Raw genomic sequence first — 26,618 nt, 5'->3', positions numbered from 1 at the left:
ATATCCTTTTGACAGATTTGTCACATATATCAATCTACTGTTCAGCCTTGCCTTTTTACAGAGGTCTTTTTTCCCTGTCTCAATAAAGGTGATTTTGGTTTTTAACAGTAGGAAACATACAGCCCTTTATCTTTCAGGAGTATCCTCCTGCATCTCTCTTTGTGTGCCTTGCCCTGTATCTAGTGTAAAATGGCAAACTTTATAAATTGTGATGTCATCTTACATCTAAAGGTCTAAAATGTATTAACACAAACCCATTCCCTTTCCCCTATGACTTCCTGTATGGAATGACTTGTGTTATTGTGAAAAAAAAAAAAAAAACTTCGTCTTATTGCTGTTATGCTATGGATTTTACCAGTGATGCTTTATTTTCATAACAAGAACCCAATAATATTCAATAAAAAATATTATAGATACCTGACCTCTTTGCTTCACACTTAACACACACGTTTAGAACAACAGAGTTGTGGTGTGGTCAAATGTTTCCTTGACTGGAAAGATGGTCCAGCATCCCTGCATATTTATTGGTTATGATCTTTCAACATTTTACTTCTTTCCTACTTTTTCCATATTTCTTGATGAATACAGCTCGAAATATTTAGGACTTCTGCGACAAAAATGGGGTCTTTACATTTTGGGGCTTTTATGAATTTTGACTCTTTACCTTTGATTAAATCTATTTTGTTAATTAATTCTTCCCCCCATTTTCACGACTTCTTCCCCCCTTCCTGCTTGTAAACCATTTCCATTTTTGATCCTGCTTCTTCTCTCCTTTTTTAATCCATCTCCCCTTCTCCCTTCCTCCTTCTTCCCTGCATCTTCAGTGATTCCTCACTCCATCTGTCCTGCATCTTACTCCATTTTCACTCATTAACTCCACTATCATTAGCTTTTTTAGTTTATACAGTTTTTGTCGTCTACTTTGAAAACTACTTAGCATTTATTGGAAGATGATCCACATTTTCAGCTTTGGTTCAATTCATTCAGCTTCAGCATTTCAACGCATTTTCTGCAAGGAAATGCAACTTCTCTAGTTATGTTGAAATGCTGACTCAGCATTTCAACATATTGTTCTCCTGTGACTTTATTATGTTGAAATGCTGACTCAGCATTTCAACATATTGTTCTCCTGTGACTTTATTCTTCTTTTTCTTCTTCTTCTTCTTCTTATTCTTCCGTACGTTTTTTGGTTCGCTAAAACTCCTTCAAATTTTGTCCGATTTTCACCATTCAAATTTCTAACTATTCAGCTTCTTCTGGACATGTGTGCTATGACTCTTCTCATATTTAACCCTTAAACTTTTTGAATTATTCAGCTTTTTATGAAAATTATTCTCCATCTGAAATGCATTGGAAACTTCAGCTTCTCTTGAAAAATCTCCTTCAACTTTCAGAAGTTCTAGCCTCCTCATACTTCCTCTTACAGACTTCATTTAAACTTTAAAATATTCAGCTATCTTTCCACTCTTAAGGTTTTTGTCTGCTCTTTAATATCTTTTACTGTTTTTGAGATTTCACTGTTCAAGCAACATAAAGTTTTCCCACTTTGCCCTAAACTCTCAGCTTCCTAGAGTGCAATCATCGTTAGCTAGAGTGCGACCGACTCCTGATGACAGGTTGCTGCTGTCTCTGGAAGAATTGTCATAACTTCTGAAATGTTTACAGTAGAAACTTAAAAAATGCATCACATGGTAGCTAATCTTGTGCTGCTTCTGACAAAGTGGTCTTTACAGCAAAAACATCAAGCACTTGCTCACAAAATGACCAGCTGTCATGAAGTTTTTATACCCCCAAGCCATCTCCTCCAATGTTAATTCCTGAGGAGTTTTCTCAAAGATCAGTGGAATTTCCCTCATTTGCAAACTGCTCTCAATGACACAGTTCTGCATCTTCATACATGAAAGTTGCACCTTCAGCTTCCCCAGGATCTTGTGGTTCTTATGGTGTGTTTATTTTTATTGTAGACCTCACGGTTTTGGCAAGATGACAGAAGATTCAGACTCTTGCTTCACCACAAAATGCCCAGAATGAGCAGGGCAAAGTTCTGCAGCTGCACCTTAACGAGCATTTGTCTCCTTGACAGTCTTTCAGCTCACACAGCTGTTTATACTAGCTCATCAAAACATCCAGTAACAAAGACACACATGTACTTCAGTTACTTATAAGACCATTCCTCCCCCTTTGACTTAATCTACATGCTCCACTATTCATACCACTTTTTCCCACACCTTATGATTCTCAAACTGCTAGTTTTTCTTCTATTACTAGTGCTACATTAATCTCTGACTTGTTTTTTCCCCTATTTCTCCTACTTCTTCTCTCCATTCCACATTTTCAGCTCTGGTTCACATCTTAACCCCCTTTTTTTTTAAAACATTTCAAATGATTAAACTTTATTTAAAACATTTTATTGACACAAACAGAGACTCAAATAATCTCCTGATCCACTGCAAGTCATTCAGCTTCAACTGCTTCTACCTTCTGCAGACTTTGACTTAAAGACCTCATTAACACATTAAACTGGCCCTATTACCCTTTATCCTATTCACACATTAGTCATAGACTTCTGCTTTCTTCTACATTTTTGAAGATTTCACTGTTTGATCTTTCTCTTATTTTTATTCTTTTATTTTAACTTTGTTAGGATGATTTACATTTCCACTATATCTTTTAAACCTCTCATCTCATGCAGCTGTTTATACTACAGACACACATGTGTGTCTGCTCTTTCTGTCCCTCACACATCCCAGACCTTTACATGCAGTGATATTTCCATCACTACTTCAGTTACTTAAACTACCATACCTCCCCCCTTGACTTAATCCTCATGCTCCACTATTCATACAATTTATTCCACAGCTTTAACTTGTCAAACTACTGCTACTTCTCCTTATATTAGTGCTACATAAACCTCTGTTTTTTTTCCTATTTCTGCTAATTGTTATCCTGTCCATTCCACATTTTCAGCTCTGCTTCACATCTATAGCCTTGTTAAACTTTATTTAAACAATTTTACCAACAAAGACAGAGACTAAAATAATCTGCTGATCCACTGCAACTGCTTCAACTTCAACTGCTTCCACCTTCTGCAGACTTTGACTTAAGACTCTGTTCACACATTCAACTGGCCCTATTATCCTTTATGCTATTAACACATTAGTCATGGATTTCGGCTTTCCTCTACATTATTGGAGATTTCACTGTTTTATCTTTCTCTCTTTTTTTGATCATTTATATATTTTAACTTTTGTAGGCTTATTTATATTTTCCACTATATCCACTGTCTTTATCCACTTTGTCTTCAATTCATTTTCCTTACCTATTTTTTTCTTCACTTTCTCTCAACTTTTCTTTTACTTTCTTTCTCACTTTTTCTCTTCTGCCTTTTTTTTTCTTCACTTCTACATCACTTTTACCTCATCTTTTTTCTTTACTCCTTCTTTACTCTGTCTTCACAATTTGTTCCCTTCCTCTTCCCTCCTTCTACACTACACATTTTCAGTTCATACTTTGTTCAACTATTTAGCTATTTTCTTACACATTTTCAGCTGTTTCCACTAGGATCTTTCATTTCTTCAGCTTCAGCATTTCAACGCATTTCCTGCAAGGAAATGCAATTTCTCTAGTTCTTCTTTTTCTTCTTCTTCTTCTTCTTATTCTTCCGTACGTTTTTTGGTTCGCTAAAACTTCTTCAAATTTTGTCCGATTTTCACCATTCAAATTTTAAACTATTCAGCTTCTTCTGGAGATGTGTGCTATGACTCTTGTGGTATTTAACCCTTAAACTTTTTGAATTATTCAGCTTTTTATGAAAATTATACTCCATCTGAAATGCATTGGAAACTTCAGCTTCTCTTCAAAAATCTCCTTCAACTTTCAGAAGTTCTAGCCTCCTCATACTTCCACTTACAGACTTCATTTAAACTTTAAAATATTCAGCTATCTTTCCACTCTTCAGGTTTTTGTCTGCTCTTTAATATCTTGTCCTGTTTTTGAGATTTCACTGTTCAAGCAACATAAACTTTTCCCACTTTGCCCTAAAATCTCAGCTTCCTAGAGTGCAATCATCGTTAGCTAGAGCTCGACACACTCTTGCAGAAAGGTTGCTGCTGTCTCTGGAAGAATTGTCATAACTTCTGAAATATTCACAGTAGAAACTTAAAAAATACATCAAACGGTAGCTAATCTTGTCCTGCTTCTGACAAAGTGGTTTTTAAAGCAAAAACATCAAGCACTTTCTCACAAAATGACCAGCTGTCATGAAGTTTTTACACCCTCAAGCCATCTGCTCCAATGTTAATTCCTGAGGAGTTTTCTCAAAGATCAGTGGAATTTCCCTCATTTGCAAACTGCTCTCAATGACACAGTTCTGCATCTTCATACATGAAAGTTGCACCTTCAGCTTCCCCAGGATCTTGTGGTTCTTATGGTGTGTTTATTTTTATTCTAGCCCTCACGGTTTTGGCAAGATGACAGAAGATTCAGACTCTTGCTTCACCACAAAATGCCCAGAGTAACACATGAGCAGGGCAAAGTTCTGCAGCTGCAGCTTAATTGCATATCTCCTTGACAACCTTTGATCTCATGCAGCTGTTTTTTACTAAGTAATCAAAACATCCAGGAACAAAGACACACATGCACTTCAGTTACTTATAATACCATACCTCCCCCTTTGAATTAATCTACATGCTCCACTATTCATACAACTTTTTCCCACACCTTATAATTCTCAAACTGCTACTTTTTCTTCTATTACTAGTGCTACATTAATCTCTGTACTGTTTTTTCCCCTATTTCTCCTACTTCTTCTCTCCATTCCACATTTTCAGCTCTGGTTCACATCTTAACCCTTTTTCTTTACATTTAAATGATTAAACTTTATTCAAAACATTTTACCATCAAAAACAGAGACTCAAATAATCTCCTGATCCACTGCAAGTCATTCAGCTTCAACTGCTTCTACCTTCTGCAGACTTTGACTTAAAGACCTCATTAACACATTAAACTGGCCCTATTACCCTTTATCCTATTCACACATTAGTCATAGATTTCTGCTTTCTTCTACATTTTTGAAGATTTCACTTTTTGATCTTTCTCTTATTTTTATTCTTTTAATTTGACTTTGTTAGGATGATTTACATTTCCACTATATCTATTAAACATTTCATCTCATGCAGCTGTTTATACCAACTCATCAAAACGTTCAGGAACAAAGACACACATGTGTGTGTGCTCTTCTGTCCCTCATACACCCAGACCTTTACATGCAGTGACATTTCCATCACTACTTCAGTTACTTAAAATACCATACCTCCCCTTTGACTTAATCCTCATGCTCCACTATTCATAAGGTTATTCCACAGCTTTTACTTGTCAAACTACTGCTTCTTCTCCTAATATTAGTGCTACATAAACCTCTGTATTTTTTCCTATTTCTGGTAATTCTTATTCTGTCCATTCCACATTTTCAGCTCTGCTTCACATCTATAGCCTTTTTTAAACTTTATTTAAACAATTTTACCAACAAAGACATACACTAAAATAATCTGCTGATCCACTGCAACTCCTTCAACTTCAACTGCTTCCACCTTCTGCAGACTTTGATTTAAGACTCTGTTCACACATTAAACTGTCCCTATTATCCTTTATGCTATTTACACATTAGTCATAGATTTCTGATTTCTTACTTCTGAATTACTACTCCTTCTTCTAATACTAGTGCTACATCAACCTCTGTACTCTTTCTGCTACTTCTTATTCTCTCAATTCCACATTTTCAGCTCTGCATCACATCTTAACGTTTTTAACCTTTAAATCATAAAACTTTATTTAAACAATTTCACCAGCAAAGACAGACACTAAAATAATCTGCTGATCCACTAAAACTCCTTCAACTTCAACTGCTTCTACCTTTTGCAGACTTTGACTTAAGACTCTGTACACACATTAAACTGGCCCTATTATCCTTTATGCTATTTACACATTAGTCATGGATTTCTGCTTTCTTCTACATTATTGGAGATTTCACTGTTTGACCATTCTTTTTTTATATTTTTATTTTTTTTTACTTTTATAGGCTCATTTATATTTTCCACTGTTTCCACTGTCTTTATCCACTTTGTCTTCAATTCATTTTCCTTACCTATTTTTTCTTCACTTTCTCTCAACTTTTCTTTTACTTTCTTTCTCACTTTTTCTCTTCTGCCTCTCTTCTTCACTTCTACATCACTTTTACCTCACCTTTTTTCTTTACTCCTTCTTTGTCTTCACAATTTGTTCCCTTTCTCTTCCCTCCTTCTACACTCCAAATTTTCAGTTCATACTTTGTTCAACTATTTAGCTGTTTTCTTTCACATTTTCAGCTTTTTCCACTAGTATTTTTATTTCTTCAGCTTCAGCATTTCAACGCATTTCCTGCAAGGAAATGCAATTTCTCTAGTTATGTTGAAATGCTGACTCAGCATTTCAACATATTGTTCTCCTGTGAATTTCTTCTTCTTCTTTTTATGTTGAAATGCTGACTCAGCATTTCAACATATTGTTCTCCTGTGACTTTATTATGTTGAAATGCTGACTCAGCATTTCAACATATTGTTCTCCTGTGACTTTATTCTTTTGCTTCTTCTTCTTCTTCTTCTTCTTCTTATTCTTCCGTACGTTTTTTGGTTCGCTAAAACTCCTTCAAATTTTGTCCGATTTTCACCATTCAAATTTTAATCTATTCAGCTTCTTCTGGAGATGCGTGCTATGACTCTTCTCATATGTAACCCTTAAACTTTTTGAATTATTCAGCTTTTTATGAAAATTATTCCCCATCTGAAATGCATTGGAAACTTCAGCTTGTCTTGAAAAATCTCCTTCAACTTTCAGAAGTTCTAGCCTCCTCATACTTCCACTTTCAGACTTCATTTAAACTTTAAAATATTCAGCTATCTTTCCACTCTTCAGGTTTTTATCTGCTCTTAAATGTCTTTTACAGTTTTTGAGATTTCACTCTTCAAGCAATATAAACTTTTCCCACTTTGCCCTAAAATCTCAGCTTCCTCGAGTGCAATCATCCTTAGCTAGAGTGGGAGAGACTCCTGCTGAAAGGTTGCAGCTGTCTCCGAAAGAATTGTCATAACTTCTAAAATCTTCACAGTAGAAACTTAAAAAATACAGCACATGGTAGCTAATCTTGTCCTGCTTCTGACAAAGTGGTTTTTAAAGCAAAAACATAAAGCACTTTATCACAAAATGACCAACTGTCATGAAGTTTTTACACCCTCAAGCCATCTCCTCCAATGTTAATTCCTGAGGAGTTTTCTCAAAGATCAGTGGAATTTCCCTCATTTGCAAACTGCTCTCAATGACACAGTTCTGCATCTTCATACATGAAAGTTGCACCTTCAGCTTCCCCAGGATCTTGTGGTTCTTATGGTGTGTTTATTTTTATTCTAGCCCTCACGGTTTTGACAAGATGACAGAAGATTCAGACTCTTGCTTCACCACAAAATGCCCAGAGTAACACATGAGCAGGGCAAAGTTCTGCAGCTGCAGACTAACGAGCATTTGTCTCCTTGACAGTCTTTCATCTCACACAGCTGTTAATAATACCTCATCAAAACATCCAGGAACAAAGACACACATGTACATCAGTTACTTGTAAAACCATACCTCCCCCTTTGACTTAATCTACATGCTCCACTATTCATACAACTTTTTCCCACACCTTATAATTCTCAAACTGCTACTTTTTCTTCTATTACTAGTGCTACATTAATCTCTGACTTGTTTTTTCCCCTATTTCTCCTTCTTCTTCTCTCCATTCCACATTTTCAGCTCTGGTTCACATCTTAACCCCCCTTTTTTTAAAAACATTTCAAATGATTAAACTTCATTTAAAACATTTTATTGACACAAACAGAGACTCAAATAATCTCCTGATCCACTGCAAGTCATTCAGCTTCAACTGCTTCTACCTTCTTCAGACTTTGACTTAAAGACCTCATTAACACATTAAACTGGCCCCATTACCCTTAATCCTATTCACACATTAGTCATAGATTTCTGCTTTCTTCTACATTTTTGAAGATTTCACTGTTTGATCTTTCTCTTATTTTTATTCTTTTATTTTAACTTTGTTAGGATGATTTACATTTCCACTATATCTATTAAACCTCTCATCTCATGCAGCTGTTTATACTAACTCATCAAAACATTCAGGAACAAAGACACACATGTGTGTGCTCTTTCTGTCCCTCACACATCCCAGACCTTTACATGCAGTGATATTTCCATCACTACTTCAGTTACTTCAAAAACCATACCTCTCCCTTTGACTTAATCCTCATGCTCCACTATTCATACAATTTATTCCACAGCTTTTACTTGTCAAACTACTGCTACTTCTCCTTATATTAGTGCTACATAAACCTCTGTTTTTTTTCCTATTTCTGCTAATTGTTATCCTGTCCATTCCACATTTTCAGCTCTGCTTCACATCTATAGCCTTTTTAAACTTTATTTAAACAATTTTACCAACAAAGACAGAGACTAAAATAATCTGCTGATCCACTGCAACTGCTTCAACTTCAACTGCTTCCACCTTTTGCAGACTTTGACTTAAGACTCTGTTCACACATTAAACTGGCCCTATTATCCTTTATGCTATTAACACATTAGTCATGGATTTCTGCTTTCCTCTACATTATTGGAGATTTCACTGTTTTATCTTTCTCTCTTTTTTTGATTATTTATATATTTTAACTTTTATAGGCTTATTTATATTTTCCACTGTATCCACTGTCTTTATCCACTTTGTCTTCAATTCATTTTCCTTACCTATTTTTTCTTTACTTTCTCTCAATTTTTCTTTTACTTTCTTTCTCACTTTTTCTCTTCTGCCTTTCTTCTTCACTTCTACATCACTTTTACCTCATCTTTTTTCTTTACTCCTTCTTTACTCTGTCTTCACAATTTGTTCCCTTCCTCTTCCCTCCATCTACACTCCAAATTTTCAGTTCATACTTTGTTCAACTATTTAGCTGTTTTCTTTCGCATTTTCAGATTTTTCCACTAGTATTTTCATTTCTTCAGCTTCAGCATTTCAACGCATTTCCTGCATGGAAATGCAATTTCTCTAGTTCTTCTTTTTCTTCTTCTTCTTCTTCTTATTCTTCCGTACGTTTTTTGGTTCGCTAAAACTCCTTCAAATTTTGTCCGATTTTCACCATTCAAATTTCAAACTATTCAGCTTCTTCTGGAGAAGCGTGCTATGACTCTTGTGGTATTTAACCCTTAAACTTTTTGAATTATTCAGCTTTTTATGAAAATTATTCTCCATCTGAAATGCATTGGAAACTTCAGCTTCTCTTGAAAAATCTCCTTCAACTTTCAGAAGTTCTAGCCTCCTCATACTTCCACTTACAGACTTCATTTAAACTTTAAAATATTCAGCTATCTTTCCACACTTCAGGTTTTTATCTGCTCTTAAATGTCTTTTACTGTTTTTGAGATTTCACTGTTCAAGCAACATAAACTTTTCCCACTTTGCCCTAAAATCTCAGCTTGCTAGAGTGCAATCATCGTTAGCTAGAGTTCGACACACTCTTGCAGAAAGGTTGCTGCTTTCTTTGAAAGAATTGTCATAACTTCTGAAATATTTACAGTACAAACTTAAAAAATACATCTAACAGTTGCTAATCTTGTGCTGCTTCTGACAAAGTGGTTTTTAAAGCAAAAACATCAAGCACTTTATCACAAAATGACCAGCTGTCATGAAGTTTTTACACCCTCAAGCCATCTCCTCCAATGTTAATTCCTGAAGAGTTTTCTCAAAGATCAGTGGAATTTCCCTCATTTGCAAACTGCTCTCAATGACACAGTTCTGCATCTTCATACATGAACGTTGCACCTTCAGCTTCCCCAGGATCTTGTGGTTCTTATGGTGTGTTTATTTTTATTCTAGCCCTCACGGTTTTGGCAAGATGACAGAAGATTCAGACTCTTGCTTCACCACAAAATGCCCAGAGTAACACATGAGCAGGGCAAAGTTCTGCAGCTGCAGCTTAATTGCATGTCTCCTTGACAACCTTTGATCTCATGCAGCTGTTTTTACTAGCTCATCAAAACATCCAGGAACAAAGACACACATGTACTACAGTTACTTGTAATACCATACCTCCCCCTTTGACTTAATCTACATGCTCCACTATTCATACAACTTTTTCCCACACCTTATGATTCTCTAACTGCTACTTTTTCTTCTATTACTAGTGCTACATTAATCTCTGTACTGTTTTGTCCCCTATTTCTCCTACTTCTTCTCTCCATTCCACACTGTCAGCTCTGGTTCATATCTTAACCCCCTTTTTTTAAACATTTCAAATGATTAAACTTTATTTAAAACATTTTATTGACAAAAAACAGAGACTCAAATAATCTCCTGATCCACTGCAAGTCATTCAGCTTCAACTGCTTCTACCTTCTGCAGACTTTGACTTAAAGACCTCATTAACACATTAAACTGGCCCTTTTACCCTTAATCCTATTTACACATTAGTCATAGATTTCTGCTTTCTTCTACATTTTTGAAGATTTCAATGTTTGATCTTTCTCTTATTTTTATACTTTTATTTTAACTGTGTTAGGATGATTTACATTTCCACTATATCTATTAAACCTTTCATCTCATGCAGCTGTTTATACTAACTCATCAAAACATTTAGGAACAAAGACACACATGTGTGTGTGCTCTTTCTGTCCCTCACACATCCCAGACCTTTACATGCAGTGATATTTCCATCACTACTTCAGTTACTTAAAATACCATACCTCCCCCTTTGAATTAATCCTCATGCTCCACTATTCATACAATTTATTCCACAGCTTTTACTTGTCAAACTACTGCTTCTTCTCCTAATATTAGTGCTTCATAAACCTCTGTATTTTTTCCAATTTCTGCTAATTGTTAATCTGTCCATTCCACATTTTCAGCTCTGCTTCACATCTTTAGCCTTTTTAAAACTTTATTTAAACAATTTTACCAACAAAGACAGACACTAAAATAATCTCCTGATCCACTGCAACTCCTTCAACTTCAACTGCTTCCACCTTCTGCAGACTTTGATTTGAGACTCTGTTCACACATTAAACTGTCCCTATTATCCTTTATGCTATTTACACATTAGTCATAGATTTCTGATTTCTTACTTCTGAATTACTACTCCTTCTTCTAATACTAGTGCTACATTAACCTCTGTACTTCCCCCCTATTTCTGCTACTTCTTCTTCTCTCAATTCCACATTTTCAGCTCTGGTTCACATCTCAATCCTTTTCTTTACATTTAAATGATTTAACTTTATTAAAAACCTTTTACCATCAAAAGCAGAGACTGAAATAATCTGCTGATCCACTAAATTAAAGGGCCAAATCATGGTCCTGGGGACCCCCTGCCCAGCATATTTTAGATGTTACCCCTCTGCAGCACACCTGATTCAAATGAATGGCTCGTTATCAGGCTTGAGCAGAGCTTGATGACGAGCTGATCATTTGAATCAGGTGTATTGGAGACAGGAACATAAATAACATGCAGGGCAGGGGGTCCCCATGACCAGGATTGGCAAACACTGCACTTAAAGTCCTTCAACTTGAACTGCTTCTACCTTCTGCAGACTTTGATTTGAGACTCTGTTTACACATTAAACTGGTCCTATTATCCTTTATGCTATTTACACATTAGTCATAGATTTCTGATTTCTCTTTTTAAATTACTACTTCTTCTTCTAATATTGGTGCTACATTAACCTCTGTACTTCTTTTCTGCTACTTCTAATTCTCTCAATTCCACGTTTTCAGTTCTGCATCACATCTATAGCCGTTTTTAACCTTTAAATCATTAAACTTTATTTAAACAATTTTACCAGCAAAGACAGACACTAAAATAATCTGCTGATCCACTAAAACTCCTTCAACTTCAACTGCTTCTACCTTTTGCAGACTTGATTATGTGATGTCCAAATTCTCAGTTCATACTTTGTTCAACTATTTAGCTGTTTTCTTTCACATTTTCAGCTTTTTCCACTAGCATTTTCATTTCTTCAGCTTCAGCATTTCAACGCATTTCCTGCAAGGAAATGCAATTTCTCTAGTTTTTCTTCTTATTCTTCCGTACGTTTTTTGGTTCACTAAAACTCCTTCAAATTTAGTCCGATTTTCACCATTCAAATTTTAAACTATTCAGCTTCTTCTGGAGATGTGTGCTATGACTCTTGTGGTATCTAACCCTTAAACTTTTTGAATTATTCAGCTTTTTATGAAAATTATACTCCATCTGAAATGCATTGGAAACTTCAGCTTCTCTTGAAAAATCTCCTTCAACTTTCAGAACTACTAGCCTCCTCATACTTCTACTTACAGACTTCATTTAAACTTTAAAATATTCAGCTATCTTTCCACTCTTCAGGTTTTTGTCTGCTCTTTAATATCTTTTACTGTTTTTGAGATTTCACTGTTCAAGCAACATAAACTTTTCCCACTTTGCCCTAAAATCTCAGCCTCCTAGAGTGCAATCATCGTTAGCTAGAGTTCGACACACTCTTGCAGAAAGGTTGCTGCTGTCTCTGAAAGAATAGTCATAAATTCTGAAATATTTACAGTACAAACTTAAAAAATACATCTAACAGTTGCTAATCTTGTGCTGCTTCTGACAAAGTGGCTTTTAAAGCAAAAAAATAAACACTTGCTCACAAAATGACCAGCTGTCATGAAGTGTCTATACCCTAAAGCCATCTGCTCCAATGTTAATTCCTGAAGAGTTTTCTCAAAGATCAGTGGAATTTCCCTCATTTGCAAACTGCTCTCAATGACACAGTTCTGCATCTGCATACATGAAAGTTGCACCTTCAGCTTCCCCAGGATCTTGTGGTTCTTATGGTGTGTTTATTTTTATTGTAGACCTCACGGTTTTGGCAAGATGACAGAACATTCAGACTCTTGCTTCAACACAAAATGCCCAGAGAAACACATGAGCAGGGCAAAGTTCTGCAGCTGCACCTTAACGAGCATTTGTCTCCTTGACAGTCTTTCAGCTCACACAGCTGTTTATACTAGCTCATCAAAACATCCAGTAACAAAGACACACATGTACTTCAGTTACTTATAATACCATACCTCCCCCTTTGACTTAATCTACATGCTCCACTATTCATACCACTTTTTCCCACACCTTATGATTCTCAAACTGCTAGTTTTTCTTCTATTACTAGTGCTACATTAATCTCTGACTTGTTTTTTCCCCTATTTCTCCTTCTTCTTCTCTCCATTCCACATTTTCAGCTCTGGTTCCCTTTTTTTTTTAAAAACATTTCAAATGATTAAACTTCATTTAAAACATTTTATTGACACAAACAGAGACTCAAATAATCTCCTGATCCACTGCAAGTCATTCAGCTTCAACTGCTTCTACCTTCTGCAGACTTTGACTTAAAGACCTCATTAACACATTAAACTGGCCCTATTACCCTTAATCCTATTTACACATTAGTCATAGACTTCTGCTTTCTTCTACATTTTTGAAGATTTCACTGTTTGATCTTTCTCTTATTTTCATTCTTTTATTTTAACTTTGTTAGGATGATTTACATTTCCACTATATCTATTAAACCTCTCATCTCATGCAGCTGTTTATACTAACTCATCAAAACATTCAGGAACAAAGACACACATGTGTGTGTGCTCTTTCTGTCCCTCACACATCCCAGACCTTTACATGCAGTGATATTTCCATCACTACTTCAGTTACTTCAAAAACCATACCTCTCCCTTTGACTTAATCCTCATGCTCCACTATTCATACAATTTATTCCACAGCTTTTACTTGTCAAACTACTGCTACTTCTCCTTATATTAGTGCTACATAAACCTCTGTATTTTTTCCTATTTCTGCTAATTGTTATCCTGTCCATTCCACATTTTCAGCTCTGCTTCACATCTATAGCCTTGTTAAACTTTATTTAAACAATTTTACCAACAAAGACAGAGACTAAAATAATCTGCTGATCCACTGCAACTGCTTCAACTTCAACTGCTTCTACCTTCTGCAGACTTTGACTTAAGACTCTGTTCACACATTAAACTGGCCCTATTATCCTTTATGCTATTAACACATTAGTCATGGATTTCTGCTTTCCTCTACATTATTGGAGATTTCACTGTTTTATCTTTCTCTCTTTTTTTGATCATTTATATATTTTAACTTTTATAGGCTTATTTATATTTTCCACTGTATCCACTGTCTTTATCCACTTTGTCTTCAATTCATTTTCCTTACCTATTTTTTCTTCACTTTCTCTCAACTTTTCTTTTACTTTCTTTCTCACTTTTTCTCCTCTGCCTTTCTTCTTCACTTCTACATCACTTTTACCTCATCTTTTTCTTTACTCCTTCTTTACTCTGTCTTCACAATTTGTTCCCTTCCTCTTCCCTCCTTCTACACTACACATTTTCAGTTCATACTTTGTTCAACTATTTAGCTGTTTTCTTTCACATTTTCAGCTGTTTCCACTAGGATTTTTCATTTCTTCAGCTTCAGCATTTCAACGCATTTCCTGCAAGGAAATGCAATTTCTCTAGTTATGTTGAAATGCTGACTCAGCATTTCAACATATTGTTCTCCTGTGACTTTATTCTTCTTTTTTTTCTTCTTCTTATTCTTCCGTACGTTTTTTGGTTCGCTAAAACTCCTTCAAATTTTGTCCGATTTTCACCATTCAAATTTCAAACTATTCAGCTTCTTTTGGAGATTTATGCTATGACTTTTGTGGTATTTAACCCTTAAACTTTTTGAATTATTCAACTTTTTATGAAAATTATACTCCATCTGAAATGCATTGGAAACTTCAGCTTCTCTTCAAAAATCTCCTTCAACTTTCAGAAGTTCTAGCCTCCTCATACTTCCTCTTACAGATTTCATTTAAACTTTAAAATATTCAGCTATCTTTCCACTCTTTAGGTTTTTGTCTGCTCTTTAATATCTTTTACTGTTTTTGAGATTTCACTGTTCAAGCAACATAAACTTTTCCCACTTTGCCCTAAAATCTCAGCTCCTCGAGTGCAATCATCGTTAGCTTAGAGTGGGAGAGACTCCTGCTGAAAGGTTGCTGCTGTCTCCGGAAGAATTGTCATAACTTCTTAAATATTTACAGTAGAAACTTAAAAAATACATCACACGGTACCTAATCTTGTGCTGCTTCTGACAAAGTGGTTTTTAAAGCAAAAACATCAAGCACTTTATCACAAAATGACCAGCTGTCATGAGGTTTTTACACCCTCAAGCCATCTGCTCCAATGTTAATTCCTGAGGAGTTTTCTCAAAGATCAGTGGAATTTCCCTCATTTGCAAACTGCTCTCAATGACACAGTTCTGCATCTTCATACATGAAAGTTGCACCTTCAGCTTCCCCAGGATCTTGTGCTTCTTATGGTGTGTTTATTTTTATTCTAGCCCTAACGGTTTTGACAAGATGACAGAAGATTCAGACTCTTGCTTCACCACAAAATGCCCAGAGTAACACATGAGCAGGGCAAAGTTCTGCAGCTGGAGCTTAACGAGCATTGACAGTCTTTCATCTCACACAGCTGTTTATACTAGCTCATCAAAACATCCAGGAACAAAGACACACATGTACTTCAGTTACTTATAATACCATACCTCCCCCTTTGACTTAAACTACATGCTCCACTATTCATACATCTTTTTCCCACACCTTATGATTCTCAAACTGCTACTTTTTCTTCTATTACTAGTGCTACATTAATTTCTGTACTGTTTTTTCCGCTATTTCTCCTACTTCTTCTCTCCATTCCACATTTTCAGCTCTGGTTCACATCTTAACCCCCCTTTTTTAAAAACTTTTAAATGATTAAACTATATTTAAAACATTTTACCGACAAAACAGACTCAAATAATCTCCTGATCAACTGCAACTCCTTCAACTTCAACTGCTTCTACCTTCTGCAGACTTTGACTTAAAGACCTCATTGACATATTAAACTGGTCCTATTGCCCTTAATCCTATTTACACATTAGTCATAGATTTCTGCTTTCTTCTACATTTTTGAAGATTTCACTTTTTGATCATTCTCTTATTATTATTCTTTTATTTTAACTTTGTTAGGATGATTTACATTTCCACTATATCTATTAAACATTTCATCTCATGCAGCTGTTTATACTAACTCATCAAAACATTCAGGAACAAAGACACACATGTGTGTGTGCTCTTTCTGTCCCTCACACATCCCAGACCTTTACATGCAGTGATATTTCCATCACTACTTCAGTTACTTAAAATACCATCCCTCCCCCTTTGACTTAATCCTCATGCTCCACTATTCATACAATTTATTCCACCGCTTTTACTTGTCAAACTACTGCTTCTTCTCCTAATATTAGTGCTTCATAAACCTCTGTATTTTTTCCAATTTATGCTAATTGTTATTCTGTCCATTCCACATTTTCAGCTCTGCTTCACATCTATAGCCTTTTTAAACTTTATTTAAACAATTTTACCAACAAAGACAGACACTAAAATAATCTTCTGATCCACTGCAACTCCTTCAAATTCAACTGCTTGTACCTTCTGCAGACTTTGATTTATGACTCTGTTCACACATTAAACTGTCCCTATTATCCTTTATGCTATTTACACATTAGTCATAGATTTCTGATTTCTTACTTCTGAATTACTACTCCTTCTTCTAATACTAGTGCTACATTAACCTCTCTACTTTTTCTCCCCTATTTCTGCTACTTCTTCTTCTCTCTATTTCACATTTTCAGCTCTGGTTCACATCACAATCCTGTTCTTTACATTTAAATGATTTAACTTTATTAAAAACATTTTACCATCAAAAGCAGAGACTGAAATAATCTGCTGATCCACTAAATTAGGGTTGCCCAATCCTGGTCCTGGGGACCCCCTGTGCTGCAGACTTTGATTTATGACTGTTCACACGTTCAACTGGCCATATTATCCTTTATGCTATTTACACATTAGTCATGGATTTCTGCTTTCTTCTACATTATTGGAGATTTCACTGTTTGATCTTTCTCTCTTTTTTTGATTATTTATATATTTTAACTTTTATAGGCTTATTTATACTTCCCACTGTATCCACTGTCTTTATCCACTTTGTCTTCAATTCATTTTCCTTACCTATTTTTTCTTCACTTTCTCTCAACTTTTCTTTTACTTTCTTTCTCACTTATTCTCTTCTGCCTTTCTTCTTCACTTCTACATCACTTTTACCTCACCTTTTTTCTATACTCCTTCATTACTCTGTCTTCACAATTTGTTCCCTTCCTCTTCCCTCCTCCTACACTCCAAATTCTCAGTTCATACTTTGTTCAACTATTTAGCAGTTTTCTTTCGCATTTTCAGATTTTTCCACTAGTATTTTCATTTCTTCAGCTTCAGCATTTCAACGCATTTCCTGCATGGAAATGCAATTTCTCTAGTTCTTCTTTTTTTTCTTCTTCTTATTCTTCCGTACGTTTTTTGGTTCGCTAAAACTCCTTCAAATTTTGTCCGATTTTCACCATTCAAATTTCAAACTATTCAGCTTCTTTTGGAGATTTATGCTATGACTTTTGTGGTATTTAACCCTTAAACTTTTTGAATTATTCAGCTTTTTATGAAAATTATACTCCATCTGAAATGCATTGGAAACTTCAGCTTCTCTTGAAAAATCTCCTTCAACTTTCAGAAGTTCTAGCCTCCTCATACTTCCTCTTACAGATTTCATTTAAACTTCAAAATATTCAGCTATCTTTCCACTCTTTAGGTTTTTGTCTGCTCTTTAATATCTTTTACTGTTTTTGAGATTTCACTGTTTAAGCAACATAAACTTTTCCCACTTTACCCTAAAATCTCAGCTTCCTAGAGTGCAATCATCGTTAGCTAGAGTGCGACACACTCTTGCAGAAAGGTTGCTGCTGTCTTTGAATAAATTGTCATAACTTCTGAAATATTTACAGCAGAAACATAAAAAATACATCACATGGTAGCTAATCTTGTGCTGCTTCTGACAAAGTGGTTTTTAAAGCAAAAACATCAAGCACCTTATCACAAAATGACCAGCTGTCATGAAGTTTTTACACCCTCAAGCCATCTCCTCCAATGTTAATTCCTGAAGAGTTTTCTCAAACATCAGTGGAATTTCCCTCATTTGCAAACTGCTCTCAATGACACAGTTCTGCATCTTCATACATGAAAGTTGCACCTTCAGCTTCCCCAGGATCTTGTGGTTCTTATGGTGTGTTTATTTTTATTCTAGCCCTCACGGTTTTGGCAAGATGACAGAAGATTCAGACTCTTGCTTCACCACAAAATGCCCAGAGTAACACATGAGCAGGGCAAAGTTCTGCAGCTGCACCTTAACGAGAATTTGTCTCCTTGACAGTCTTTCAGCTCACACAGCTGTTTATACTAGCTCATCAAAACATCCAGTAACAAAGACACACATGTACTTCAGTTACTTATAATACCATTCCTCCCCTTATACTTAATCTACATGCTCCACTATTCATGCAACTTTTTCCCACACCTTATGATTCTCAAACTGCTACTTTTTCTTCTGTTACTAGTCCTACATTAATCTCTGACTTGTTTTTTCCCCTATTTCTCCTACTTCTTCTCTTCATTCCACATTTTCAGCTCTGGTTCACACCTTAACCCCCTTTTTTTTAAACATTTCAAATGATTAAACTTTATTTAAAACATTTTATTGACAAAAACAGAGACTCAAATAATCTCCTGATCCACTGCAAGTCATTCAGCTTCAACTGCTTCTACCTTCTGCAGACTTTGACCTAAAGACCTCATTAACACATTAAACTGGCCCTATTACCCTTAATCCTATTTACACATTAGTCATAGATTTCTGCTTTCTTCTACATTTTTGAAGATTTCACTTTTTGATCTTTCTCTTATTTTTATTCTTTTATTTGAACTTTGTTAGGTTGATTTACATTTCCACTACTTCTATTAAACCTTTCATCTCATGCAGCTGTTTATACTAACTCATCAAAACATTCAGGAACAAAGACACACAGGTATTTGCTCTTTCTGTCCCTCACACATCCCAGACCTTTACATGCAGTGATATTTCCATCACTACTCCAGTTACTTAAAATACCATCCCTCCCCCTTTGACTTACTCCTCATGCTCCACTATTCATACAATTTATTCCACAGCTTTTACTTGTCAAACTACTGCTACTTCTCTTTATATTAGTGCTACATAAACCTCTGTATTTTTTCCTATTTCTGCTAATTGTTATTCTGTCCATTCCACATTTTCAGCTCTGCTTCACATCTATAGCCTTTTTAAACTTTATTTAAACAATTTTACCAACAAAGACAGACACTAAAATAATCTTCTGATCCCCTGCAACTCCTTCAACTTCAACTGCTTCCACCTTCTGCAGACATTGATTTGAGACTCTGTTCACACATTAAACTGGCCCTATTATCCTTTATGCTATTAACACATTAGTCATGGATTTCTGCTTTCTTCTACATTATTGGAGATTTCACTGTTTTATCTTTCTCTTTTTTTTTGATTATTTATATATTTTAACTTTTATAGGCTTATTTATATTTTCCACTGTATCCACTGTCTTTATCCACTTTGTCTTCAATTCATTTTCCTAACCTATTTTTTCTTCACTTTCACTCAACTTTTCTTTTACTTTCTTTCTCACTTTTTCTCTTCTGCCTTTCTTCTTCACTTCTACATCACTTTTACCTCATCTTTTTTCTTTACTCCTTCTTTACTCTGTCTTCACAATTTGTTCCCTTCCTCTTCCCTCCTTCTACACTACTAATTTTCAGTTCATACTTTGTTCAACTATTTAGCTGTTTTCTTTCACATTTTCAGCTGTTTCCACTAGTATTTTTCATTTCTTCAGCTTCAGCATTTCAACGCATTTCCTGCAAGGAAATGCAATTTCTCTAGTTCTTCTTTTTATGTTGAAATGCTGACTCAGCATTTCAACATATTGTTCTCCTGTGACTTTATTATGTTGAAATGCTGACTCAGCATTTCAACATATTGTTCTCCTGTGACTTTATTCTTTTGCTTCTTCTTCTTCTTCTTCTTCTTCTTCTTCTTCTTCTTCTTCTTCTTCTTATTCTTCCGTACGTTTTTTGGTTCGCTAAAACTCCTTCAAATTTTGTCCGATTTTCACCATTCAAATTTTAATCTATTCAGCTTCTTCTGTAGATGCGTGCTATGACTCTTCTCATATGTAACCCTTAAACTTTTTGAATTATTCAGCTTTTTATGAAAATTATACTCCATCTGAAATGCATTGGAAACTTCAGCTTCTCTTGAAAAATCTCCTTCAACTTTCAGAACTTCTAGCCTCCTCATACTTACTCATACCTACTCATACTACAGTCTTCATTTAAACTTTAAAATATTCAGCTATCTTTCCACTCTTCAGCTTTTTGTCTGCTCTTAAATATCTTTTACAGTTTTTGAGATTTCACTATTCAAGCAACATAAACTTTTCCCACTTTGCCCCAAAATCTCTGCTTCCTAGAGTGCAATCATCGTTACCTAGAGTGCGACACACTCTTGCAGAAAGGTTGCTGCTGTCTCTGAAAGAATTGTCATAACTTCTGAAATATTCACAGTAGAAACTTAAAAAATACATCTAACAGTTGCTTGTCTTGTGCTGCTTCTGACAAAGTGGTTTTTAAAGCAAATACATCAAGCACTTTATCACAAAATGACCAGCTGTCATGAACTTTTTACACCCTCAAGCCATCTCCTCCAATGTTAATTCCTGAGGAGTTTTCTCAAAGATCAGTGGAATTTCCCTTATTTGCAAACTGCTCTCATTGACACAGTTCTGCATCTTCATACATGAAAGTTGCACCTTCAGCTTCCCCAGGATCTTGTGGTTCTTATGGTGTGTTCATTATTATTCTAGCCCTCACGGTTTTGGCAAGATGACAGAAGATTCAGACTCTTGCTTCACCACAAAATGCCCAGAGTAACACATGAGCAGGGCACAGTTCTGCAGCTGCAGACTAACGAGCATGTCTCCTTCACAAGCTTTCATCTCATGCAGCTTTTTATTCTTACTAATCAAAACATCCAGGAACAAAGACACACATGTACTTCAGTTACTTATAATACCATACGTCCCCCTTTGACTTAATCTACATGCTCCACTATTCATACAACTTTTTCCCACACCGTATTATTCCGGAAATGCTACTTTTTCCTCTATTACTAGTGCTTAATTAATCTCTGTAGTGTTTTTTCTCCTATTTCTCCTACTTCTTCCCTCTCTCTTCTTCTCTTTTCAGCTCTGGTTCAAATCTTAACCATTTTCTTTACATTTCAATGATTTCACTTTATTCAAAACATTTTACAATCAAACGCAGACACTAAAATAATCTGGTGATCCACTAAAAGTCCTTCAACTTCAACTGCTTCTACCTTCTGCAGACTTCGACTTAAGACTCTGTTCACACATTAAACTGGCCCTGTTATCCTTTATACTATTTACACACTAGTCATAGATTTCTTTTTTAAATCTTTTTTTCAGATTTCACTGTTTGAACTTTCTTTTCACTGTTATTTCTTACATTTAACTTTTTTAGGCTCATTTACATTTTCTTTATTATCCACTCTCTTTATCCAGTACTTGTCCTAATTTTCTTCACTTCTTCTCAAACTTCCCTTGACTTCCTCCTCACTTTTTCCCTTCTGCACTTTTCTTCACTTCCCTTCTTCATGTCTTTTATGCTTCTGCCTCACCTTTTCTTCTTTTCGTTTTCTTCACCTCTTATTCCCAGTTCCACTGCTACTTTACTCTGTTTTTCACTCTTTGTTTCTTTCCTCTTTCTTCCTTCTTTTCAGTTCATACTTTGTTCAAGTATTTAGCTATTTTATTTTACATTTTCAGCTTTGTATTTAGGGATATTTCTTTCGTTAAGCGCTGCAATTTCCGTGTGTCCCCTGAATGCGTCAGTCCTGCGCGGTACACACAGCTGCATCTGATCCCGTCTTTCTCCTGCCCTTCGAGTCCAAGCGGTAAGTGTCTTAAGTGACTTTCTCCTGATAAATTAACACTTGTAGCTTCGAAGCAAAGACATTTGGTGATTTTAGAAGTGTCTGTACGTAACTTTAAGGCTTATTGAAACTTTTAACACTGTTTAAAGCAATTTCTATTAGCGCAAATCTTCACGTAGGGTGTTAAATACTACTGCTACCATACATACTGCCAGTATGCTAGAAAACGGAGCTTCAGGCTGTGTGTGTGTGTGTGTGTGTGTGTGTGTGTGTGTGTGTGTGTGTGTGTGTGTGTGTGTGTGTGTGTGAGCTAGGCGGCGCGAGCATGACAAAATGATTTCATGTTTACCACAAGGCAGGAACGCGTTGATAGTGTAAAGCCACACGCAAAATGGCGTCGACAGTTCAATTAATAATGCGTCTCGTTGGCACTTCATTTAAGCGCTGCTGCAAAATAATGTGATGTGCACATGTGATGCTGTACTGAGCGGTCATCTTCTTCTGAGGCTAGCTAACAAGCCAGTAAAGAACCGTACTGTTTCTATGTACAAATTAAAGGTTGCTAAATTTATGTTGCTTTTTTAAATGTATGACCAGTCAATATCTGTTTTTACCACTTAAAAATGTATTTTTTGAGACAGTGGCTAGTTTTAGACCAGTTAAAATGAAGGTGGGGTTCTATAAATAATTGTTTTGACCTACAGCTTTCGCTGACTCTTACAAATTGAGGTATGTCAGTTCATCTATGATGACATTCACAGGCTTTTTCTGATTTCATACTCACGCTGGTTGTGCTACTCATCCCATGACATCACAGAACCTTTATTTCAGTGGGCTGTACCCTTACTTCTATTCTTGTACAGGGCTAGTTAATGGGTGTGCTGATCTGTTACGTAGTTCATGCCATCTTGAACATTGACATTGAGGATTCAAACATATTTTCTCCCCTTTTATAGACTGAAAGAGCACTATCTAGCCTTGCGCTTTGGTTTGGTAAGTACTAATTCAAAAAAATTAAACCATGAGCAATTCTGATAGGTTATTACAAACAATGAAAATCCAAAGCACGACATTGTAATGATTTCCGTCCTAAAAGAGAAGAATGCATACAGTTGTCAGCAGCATAGCTCTTTGTCTCTTGTCTTTGCCTGCAGCCTGTAGACAGTGTATGGAATGAATATCCTATCTTCATTCAAGAGCATTTTTACTTGATTTGAGAGCAGTATTTCATTGATTTCATGCTCAGATTTTGTGATACTGTCTCTCAAAACTCTGCTCTTGCGCTCCAATTTTCAAGGACACAGTTTCAGCACGTGCAGCATTATAACCGAGCACGAGGAGACAGTTTGAGCACGCCCAGTGCAAATTTGAGCGCAAAACCTGAGTTTTGACAGACAACATCACAAAATCTGAGCATGACATCAATAAAATACTGCCCTCAAATTAAATTATGAAAAACTTTCTTGATTTCAGATTGGAAATTCATTCCATAAGTCAGTGGCTTTTCTTGGTGATCTGTGTTAACTCTAAAAATCTCTTTTTTTTGTACATAGTACTGCTGTTGGTGACTTCACCGCTGCCATCAGTAAGTTCACACTATACATAAAAAGTTGGTTTGATTTAACACACATGCTTCTTGTACATAGCACTATTTTAATGACATTTAGGTGTCATTAAAGGCGCCTCTAAATAAAATGTATTAATATTATTATTAAAAGATAGTATCTGTGAACTGTTCTTCTTCTTTACCAGGGATCTCCAACTCCTACCCTGGAGGGCCGAGAGGCTGCAGGTTTTCTTTCAAACCAAGAACTCCACCAGGTGATTTCATTGAGTAGTCCCTGCTCTCTGATTGCAGGTGAGGTAATCTGTGAAATCAGCTGGTTGAGTTTTTGGTTGGAAAGAAAACCTGCAGCCTCTCGGCCCTCTAGGGTAGGACTTGGAGATCCCTGCTCTATACCAATACAATAACATGAATGGTCACATCACAAAGCTGTGCTGTCAGTGACTCCCAGTCCACTATATTTGAGGTACAGCAAAGTGCTTGTGTGAATGGGGGCTGGTTTGACATTTTTCATGACACCATGACATGACGTTTGGGTTACCAGCTGACAGGCTGATGTTCCAATCATTGTTCCCAACCTCACTGAACCTACCACAGCTCTTTTTAATGATAAGGTGTTGTATTTAAACATGTCTCCACTCCTACTGATCGCTGTTACACCTACTCTACTCACACTGTGCTGCTGCTGGTTACACTTCGCCTCCTTCTCTGAAGTCTGTATGTTTTTACCCATGTGTGGGTATTTTGCAGTGCACTCCCTAGAGAGCCAAAACAGGCTGCTTAGCTATGCTAGTGAACTCTCTGAAAAGCTGAGCCTTTTACACCAACTGTGACTGTAACTGCATTAGGCATTTAATGGTTCAAATCCATGAAGACTGTGTTCCTGACTAAATATAAGGAAGAAAGAGGTGACACAGGTTCCTCTGAAGTTGCTGACCCTACCTCCAAGTGTTCTTTTAGCTTTGGGCCAATGTTCATTTGCAAAATTTTAGTACTGATGTATGTTTCTTTTTTGTGTTGCAGGTTTCCTGTGTCCAGTCTCTCGCCTCTCCCCTATCTTGCCACGATCCTCTGTCTTTCTTGGTCTCCTGTGTCCACTCTGTCTGTATTTTTGGATTCCTCTGGCTTTCCTGACCCATTTACTGCTCTGTCTGTATTTTGGATTTTTCTGTCTTTCTGTCACTCTACTTCTATCCTGCTCTACCTGTATATTTGACTTTTCTATCTCTCTATCCATCTAATTCTGTCCCGCTCTTATCTGTTTTTTGGATTTTTGGTACAAAAACTTCTGGAATTTTGGTATTAAACTTTCTGGATCTTTGGTATAAAACTGTCTGGATTTCTGGTATAAAATTGTCTGGATTTGTGGTACTAAACTTTCTGGATTTTTGGTATAAAACTTTCTGGATTTTTGGTATTACACTGTTTGGATCATTTTTTGGATCAACACTTTTTCGATTAACACTTCTTGGATCAACACTTTTTGGATTAACACTTTTTGGATCAACACTGTTTGGATTAACACTTTTGGCTGAACTGATTTCTGAATATATCTGAGTCAAACTATTTAGGATAAAGTCAACCGATCATTCAGGTTACTTCTGTCATCTGTTATTTCTTGTCTTTCTTAAGTGTGTTGTTTTTTTGACCAGGCCATCCTACAATAAAAAAAGCATCTGCTAGAAGAAACAGGAGTTTCTGTTCCTGCCTCCTGCCTCCTGATCCAGTGTTCCAGAGCCACCTGAAGCTTCCACCTGTCATCACTCAACCACAGAAACTGTGTTCCCGATTTCATTAAACACTGACATATAAACACCATATTTATCAAATACTTTCAGTTAGATAAGTAAAGTACTTACAGTTTCATCTAATCTAAGTCCTGCTGCATAAAGCAGTAAATAGTCACATTATTAACATTGTGTGTGCTGAGTAAAGCTTGTGTGTAATAAAAACAACCATGCCAAGGAAGGGTAAGAGATCTCAGGCTCAGAGTCTGCGCTGGCAGAAGGTTAACGACATTCACTGTGCAACAACTGAACAGACAGCTGATGTCCTTCCTCAGAGCATTGGAGAGGTAATGTCTACAGTGTCTCAAGCAGCCAGTGTGGAACAGAGGCATCAATGGTCACCATCAGAGCAAGTAAACCCCAGAGCTCAAAGTAACAGTTCACATGTACCACAGGTAACATATGCAGACATGGTAAAGAGGAGACGTGTCAGTGATGATAACTTTGCTGCAGGCCCACCTCAGGCACACATTTCAAACAGCAGAGCTCAGTCTGATGAAGTAAGTGTTTGTGCATCTCGCAGCCAGGCTTCTCTGAAATACGGCCAATCCAGAAACCAGCAGTGTACCTGTAACTGTCTCACATTTCTTGCATTCCTGTTTGAGAATGAAAACCTGACCAGAGCAGACCTGGATCTTGTTTTGGATAAAGGTAATGTGATGTACAGACAGGTGAGAAAGAGGGTTGGCAACTACAACCATCTGGCTACTGATGAGCTCCCTGACATTGTACCTGCTCGTAGACACACACACTTTGCGGACATGTCGCAGCTTTCCAGATACGGCACATTTGGAGAACCTTTACCTGGAGCAGCAGACTGTTATCTGGACATGGAGTCAGGACTGAGCTGTTTGTTATCTGATGTACAGTATGCACTCCTGATGATGAGCTCATTGTGTATTGCAGTCTTCAGAACCAGATCAGGCAGAAAAAGAAAAGAAGTAATATTAAAATCAGATAGAGACAATGCAGATTTCATACAGAAGCAAAAAACATATTTCACTACAAAATACCGGGAAAATTTGGAATTCAAATACAAAATAAGAACACATGTTAAGAGGGAATATCAGGAAAATCCTGAATTCAGAGACAAGAAAAAAACAGTAATTAAGACGAAATATCAGGAAAATCCTGAATTCAGAGACAAGAAAAAAACACAAATTAAGAAGAAATATCATGACAATCCCGAATT

General features: G+C 36.2%; 1 long non-coding RNA gene across 1 annotated transcript; it reads left to right on the top strand.

Annotated features, from left to right (window-relative positions):
• The first annotated feature begins 22,065 nt into the window (after positions 1-22,065).
• LOC141786429 (uncharacterized) lies at positions 22,066-25,136 on the top strand. The gene is made up of 4 exons (XR_012597762.1): positions 22,066-22,096; positions 23,032-23,068; positions 23,629-23,660; positions 24,663-25,136. It is a non-coding gene; the product is annotated as an uncharacterized LOC141786429 (long non-coding RNA).
• The last annotated feature ends 1,482 nt before the right edge of the window (positions 25,137-26,618 follow it).

The sequence above is a fragment of the Halichoeres trimaculatus genome, unplaced genomic scaffold (assembly GCF_033239565.1).
Source record: "Halichoeres trimaculatus isolate MK-OKI-2021-1 unplaced genomic scaffold, fHalTri1.1 fHalTri1_scaffold_28, whole genome shotgun sequence".
Lineage (NCBI taxonomy): Eukaryota > Metazoa > Chordata > Actinopteri > Labriformes > Labridae > Halichoeres > Halichoeres trimaculatus.
This window is presented reverse-complemented; position numbering and strand designations above follow the sequence as displayed.